The sequence below is a fragment of the Triticum dicoccoides genome, chromosome 6B, assembly GCF_002162155.2.
Source record: "Triticum dicoccoides isolate Atlit2015 ecotype Zavitan chromosome 6B, WEW_v2.0, whole genome shotgun sequence".
Classification (NCBI taxonomy): Eukaryota; Viridiplantae; Streptophyta; class Magnoliopsida; order Poales; family Poaceae; genus Triticum; species Triticum dicoccoides.
This window is the reverse complement of record NC_041391.1, coordinates 392031156-392037719: the sequence shown is the minus strand read 5'-3', so window position 1 is coordinate 392037719 and position 6564 is coordinate 392031156. Positions and strand designations below refer to the sequence as shown.

General features: G+C 47.3%; 1 long non-coding RNA gene across 1 annotated transcript in view; it reads right to left on the bottom strand.

Annotated features, from left to right (window-relative positions):
* Positions 1 to 3711: 3711 nt before the first annotated feature.
* Positions 3712 to 6564, bottom strand: part of LOC119322292 — a 5122-nt gene continuing 2269 nt past the window's right edge. The window contains exon 3 of the long non-coding RNA XR_005155509.1: positions 3712 to 3754. This is a non-coding gene — a long non-coding RNA (uncharacterized LOC119322292). The remainder of the gene's footprint in view (positions 3755 to 6564) is intronic.

The following is a 6564-nucleotide window of genomic DNA, read 5'->3' as shown; positions in this document are numbered from 1 at the left end:
ACCAAGGTGTTCTACATATAGATCACAAGAAGGGTTAAGAAAACCCATGGAAAGGAAAATGAGATTCTCGGATTAAACAGAACAAAGGAAAGGAAAATGTGTTTAAACACATATTTCAGGGGTATATCCTTCCCAAGGATAAGCAGAGCATGATATCCATGACAGGATATAATGTAGAAAACTCTTTAGGTAGGGGAGAGAATTTTCATGACATTACCCATACATCGGTGTTTGGATAATTGAGCAAGAAACATTTAGCATTGGGCTTCAAATGTTCTTGTTGAAAATCGGGGTACCACAGACATGCTTCAGGTAGCAATGATATGGTGTTTCAATCAAGGGCCAGACTTTGGATATCGGAAGGATCCATTAGGAACAACTTGTAGGATAAGTCTTACAATTTCCTCCAGGAAGAATGGTTATCTTGCAAAAGAAATTATAATGATAGGTCATCCAGCCGGGGGGGAGGGTGCTAGGCATGACATCAAGTTACCGGGTCATCAAAGGATCAACATCATAACCCTTGGAAAGTTGTCCCAACTATCATATCTGACCGAGATTCATATCCAATTGGTGTCATAATACCTTAGACTCAGGATGCTTGAGAAGAAAAGGTGCGACACAATTTGATGGGATGACACTGTAAGATTCTCGAGAAATCAACTATGAAGTGATTTCCGTTAACAAGAGTTCATCATTAACCCAAGGAGAGGACAAGGAGGTGGCTGGTGAACTCAGCGACAATTCATCAAGATTTCCAAAGGATGGATTTCCACAGTTATGTGAACAAGGAGATAACATTTGTCAAACCAAATGGTACAATGATGTATGCTCGAGGAAATCATTCACAATTAAACATTGGTTGAAAGGTGCACCCGAATATGGGCTGGGTTGCACGACCAACCTCGGAATGGCGATTCAATAATCAATAGTCTAAGAATGAACGGCCGACCATTAACTTCAAAGCAATAGGATTGCTAGAAGGGCAGAATTCAAACAGCACCGTTCACTTGTGGGTACCCCGGTTGGAATCAACACGAGGACCATGAAAGAATGGTGATGGTGAGAAGTATCACTATACCAAGAATTCTCAAGAGGTGGTGAAATTCTCACAACATTCTTGACATAAAAGATGGTAATACTCCAAGGTAAAGAAGAACAAATGTTGGATAGCAGGGATCTGAAGGTATAACACAAAACGCGAACAAGTTTGTGTTGAACGGAAGGCAATAAAGTGGTCGATGATAACACAAATCATCGAGGGCAAGGACGGTATTCTCTTCATGAATCCTATTGATATCCTGGAAGAGCTCATAAGGTTGATGAAGATCACGACATATTTGTCGAGAGGTTTCAAGAAGATGTAATCAATTAGCGACGACGTCAAATCAAAGGAATGATGAAGCGAAAGGTTATTGGAACCATGGGTACAACACAAACTCGAAATCAAGCTTGCTGTTCAAGGCAAAATGATATGATGAGGAAAATCGACATAAGCTTAGCTCATCGTTGACAATTTGTGCTTCAGGAAGAAGGACCAGGTACCACAGTTAAATTTAGCACGATAATGATATAGCCGATCAGGCTTGGGATGAAGTGATTGGGTAGAAACTTGTAAGCAAGGAAGATTGCTAAGAGTGGTTGAATCGTAGAAAGGACACGATTCAGTTATCGATGTCTTCGAGTGTTTAATAACTCGGAGCCCGTGAAAAATTGGAATCGGTGAGAATGTAGCACTTGATGAAGAACTCATAAGAAGTTATGCAGTTCCATGATAATCTCCAGATACCAGGGGTAACACTCGACGTCATATCAAAGTAGAGTTTGGACTAGGGTATTGCTTTGCAGAAGACAAGTGATCAAACTTGCACAAGAAATGGAATCAAGGAGAAACATGGTCGGAACCATGTCCACAGATACAAGATGATCTTATAATAAGGGGATAATTATTTTAAAAGAAGCTTCCATGATCAGGTATACATCATGTCCATGGGCATGAACACAGGGTTCAAGGTCGACTCCCACTTGTTCAACGAATAACCTTTCATTCACCTCTCGTATTTCGAAAATGACGTTAGTTGTTAAAGGTTTTTACCTGGTGCAATACCAGATAAGTATGACCCGTGAAATCTTTCAGGTTCACACAGATTAAGGAAGGCATAGGTTCAACCCATCGGGGCATCTTAGGAGTATATACCACACATTTTGAGAATAAATAACGCAAACTCGATAGTAGAGTATGCTTGAGAAAGCAAAGGATACGATTTACCAAAGGCATTATGTATCCAAGGAAAGGCTCACAAGCTTATTGAATATGAAGGACGTTGTCGGATAAAATCCGACAAAAGTTTTTGGTGGTCCACAAGGGATCTGATGTGAGCATTGGTACTCAACCAGAGGAAGAAAGAATGCAAGGAGGTCAGATTATAGAAACAACTGTCTAACTCAAAGCTCAATTGCAAAGGAATTATGATTTCCAAATCCAGGGATCAGAAGCAACGCTCTGATCAAGGATGGATAAGTTGAGTAGGAGGGTACAATCGATGGCAATTTGATTGGTCGAGATCCAGCTCATGTTCGAAAGTAGCCGAAAATATAATTTATAAGGATCAACTGATGATTGCGTGCATTCGCACACATATAGAATCAACGGACACAAAATGATAGTGACAAAGGATGCCAATAAGATTTCTAGACTTATGGAATTAACCATAATGAACGCAAGCAAGAATTTCAAGAGCAAATGGCTGCCGAAGATTTTCGGAAGATCGAATGGTATTTTCAAGACTATTGTGAAACACATGAACGGCTAGGGATGAGGGGATACTCGGCAAGTGCGAGGAATTATCCATTTGGGTATTCAGGTGACAAAGAATCATCAAGGCAGTAAGCTCAAAGGATTACCGAAACAACGACGAGTGTTTCGGGGTATCTTGTAATAACAAGACCAACTGGGGACGAATGTAAGAATAACAACTGCAAGTAGTTATCCATAAGGGTTGACGGTGGAAGGGGAATTGCAAACGCGATGAACACAAGTTCTCGGGTCAACAGCGGAGAGTATCTTCAGGGTCTTCACGTGCAGCAGACGATCATCAGTAATAAGAGGCTCTCCGGGTGAAAGTGATAACGAGATCCTAATCTTAGATTTAGTAAAATTCATTTAACCCGAATAGAGGAGAGATCAGAGTCCCAGAGTATAGACAAGGAGTAAAAGATTCTAGTACCACCCAATGGCAACGTGGGCCCGTAAGGCACACAGCCATGTTAGTAAAAGTTTTGTAATGTCTAGACTCGACTTCGGCCAAAGAGTTGGAAAGGGGGATTCCTACAGGCAGTCGGCTCTGATACCAACTTGTGACGCCCCTGATTCAATCGTACACTAATCATGCACGAAAATGTGTACGATCAAGATCAGGGACTCACGGGAAGATATCACAACACAACTCTAAAACATAAATAAGTCATACAAGCATCATAATACAAGCCAGGGGCCTCGAGGGCTCGAATACAAGTGCTCGATCATAGACGAGTCAGCGGAAGCAACAATATCTGAGTACAGACATAAGTTAAACAAGTTGCCATAAGATGGCTAGCACAAACTGGGATACAGATCGAAAGAGGCGCAGGCCTCCTGCCTGGGATCCTCCTAACTACTCTTGGTCGTCGTCAGCGGCCTGCACGTAGTAGTAGGCACCTCCAGTGTAGTAGGAATCATCGTCGACGGTGGCGTCTGGCTCCAGGGCTCCAGCATCTGGTTGCGACAACCAGGTAGAAGGGAAAGGGGAAAAGAGGGAGAAAAGCAACCGTGAGTACTCATCCAAAGTACTCGCAAGAAAGGAGCTACACTACATATGCATGGGTATATGTGTAAAGGGCCATATCGGTGGACTGAACTGCAGAATGCCAGAATAAGAGGGGGATAGCTAATCCTGTCGAAGACTGCGCTTCTGGCAGCCTCCATCTTGCAGCATATAGAAGAGAGTAGATTGAAGTCCTCCAAGTAACATCTCCAAGTAGCATCTCCAGTAGCATCGCATAGCATAATCCTACCCGGCGATCCTCCCCTCATCGCCCTGTGGAAAAGCGATCACCGGGTTGTCTGTGGAACTTGGAAGGGCGTGTTTTATTAAGTATCCGGTTCTAGTTGTCATAAGGTCAAGGTACAACTCCAAGTCGTCCTGTTACCGAAGATCACGGCTATTCGAATAGATTAACTTCCCTGCAGGGGTGCACCACATAACCCAACATGCTTGATCCCATTTGGCCGAATACACTTTCCTGGGTCATGCCCGGCCTCGGAAGATCAACACGTCGCAGCCCCACCTAGGCCTAACAGAGAGGTCAGCACACCGGTCTAACTCCTATGGCGCAGGGGTATGGGCCCATCGCCCATTGCACACTTGCATGTTGCGTGGGCGGCCGAAAGCAGAACTAGCCCCCTTAATACAAGAGCAGGCTTACGTTCCAATCCGGTGCGCGCCACTCAGTCGCTGACGTTTAGAAGGCTTCGGCTGATACCACGACGCCGGGATACCCATAATTACTCCCGCGTAGATGGTTAGTGCGTATAGACCAAATGGCCAGACTCAGATCAAATACCAAGATCTCGTTAAACGTGTTAAGTATCCACGAACGCCGAACAGGGCCAGGCCCACCTGTCTCCTAGGTGGTCTCAACCTGCCCTGTCGCTCCGCCACAAGGTAACAGTCGGGGGCCGTCGGGAACCCAGGCCCACCTCTACCGGGATGGAGCCACCTTTCCTTTCAGCCCCCTCATTAGAATCACTTGTGGGTACTCATCAATCTGACCCGACTTTAGTCACCATCTGTATAGTGTGTATGTATGTAAAGTATATACCCGTGATCACCTCCCGAGTGATCACGGCCGAATAGTATAGCGAGGCAGACTGACAGGAATGTAGGGCCAATGATGATAAACTAGTATCCTATACTAAGCATTTAGGATTGCGGGTAAGGTATCAATGACTGTAGCAACAATGACAGGCTATGCAACAAAATAGGGGTAACCGAACAGTAACATGCTACACTACTCTAATGCAAGCAGTATAGAGGAGAATAGGCGATATCTGGTGATCAAGGGGGGGCTTGCCTGGTTGCTCTGGCAAGGGAGAGGGGTCGTCAACTCCGTAGTCGAACTGGGCAGCAGCATCGTCGGTCTCGTAGTCTACTAGAGAGAAGAGGGGGAAGAAACAATGAATACCATGCAAACAGATGCATATCGATGCATGACATGACAAGTAACGGTGCTAGGGGTGCCCTAACGCGGTATGAGGTGATACCGGTGAAGGGGGAAAGCATCCGGGAAAGTATTCCCGGTGTTTCGCGTTTTCGGGCAGAGGAGCCTGAGGGGGAAAGTTGCGAGTTTGATATGTTAGGGGGGTGTGGCGGACGAACGGGTTGCGTATCCGGAATCGTCTCGTCGTTCTGAGCAACTTTCATGTACAAAGTATTTTCATCCAAGTTACGGATTATTTTGTATTAATTTTTTAAGTTTTATGTCATTTTTAGAATTAACAGAATTAATTAAACCGAAAATCATTTTATCTCGTCATCATGATGTCAGCATGACATCAACGGTCAACAGTGGACTTTGACTAGTCAACAGACCACTCGGTCCCACATGTCATTGTCTAAGGATAACTAAACAAGTTTAATTAGTTTAACTAGTGATTAGGTTAGTCTAAACAGAATTAATTAAGTTAATTAATTTGTTAATTAATTAATTAACATTTTTATTTATTTATTTTTATTACTTTTTTTTGTTCTGGGGCTGTGGGCCCCTCGTGTCATAGAGTCAAGGCCTTAACGGGCGCGGGCACTGGGCTAACGGGGCTTCGCCCCGGTCGTGCAGGCGCGTGCGCCGGGCGCCTTAGCGCGCGGACAGGGGGGAAGGGGAAGGCGTGTGGTCCGGCACCGGCGACCGTACCCGGTGCAGGGCGGCGCGGCGAGGCCGGCCGGAGCTGAGGGGAGGCGCGATGGCATGTGCGCGGGGCGCCAGAGGCGAGCAGCGCAACGATGAGCGAAGCTGGGCCACGCGGGCGGGGCGCCACGGCCAAGCGGGAAGTTGCATCGCGCAGGGCGCGGTCGGGCAGCCGTGTACGGCGAGGCGACGGCGGGGGAACGGCTCGGGCACACGGTGACAGGGGAAGAGGGGAGAGGAGGAGGGCGCGTGCTCACAGGGGTGTTGCAGGGGTTCGGGCAGCGGGGGGACGAGGAGGTGGACGGGGACGACCGGCGAGGAAGGCGGAGACGGGGTTGAGGAGGCGGTCCGGCGGGCTCCAACGACGGCGCGAGGCGGTGGCGATGTCGACGAAGTTGAGTAGGCGTCTGGCCACGAGGGAGAGGCGACGGGGCCACGAGGAGGATGGCAACGAGGTGGCAGGGCGACGTCGGGGCGAGGTGGCGCTGGTGATCCGGCGACGGCGCACAGCGGCGGGGGCGAAGGGATCGGGGCGGCGAGCGATTGGGCGCGACCGTGCGAGAGGAGGGGATCGAGCAGGGGTGCCCCTCCCCCAGGCACGATGCGTGCGTGAGTGTGTGT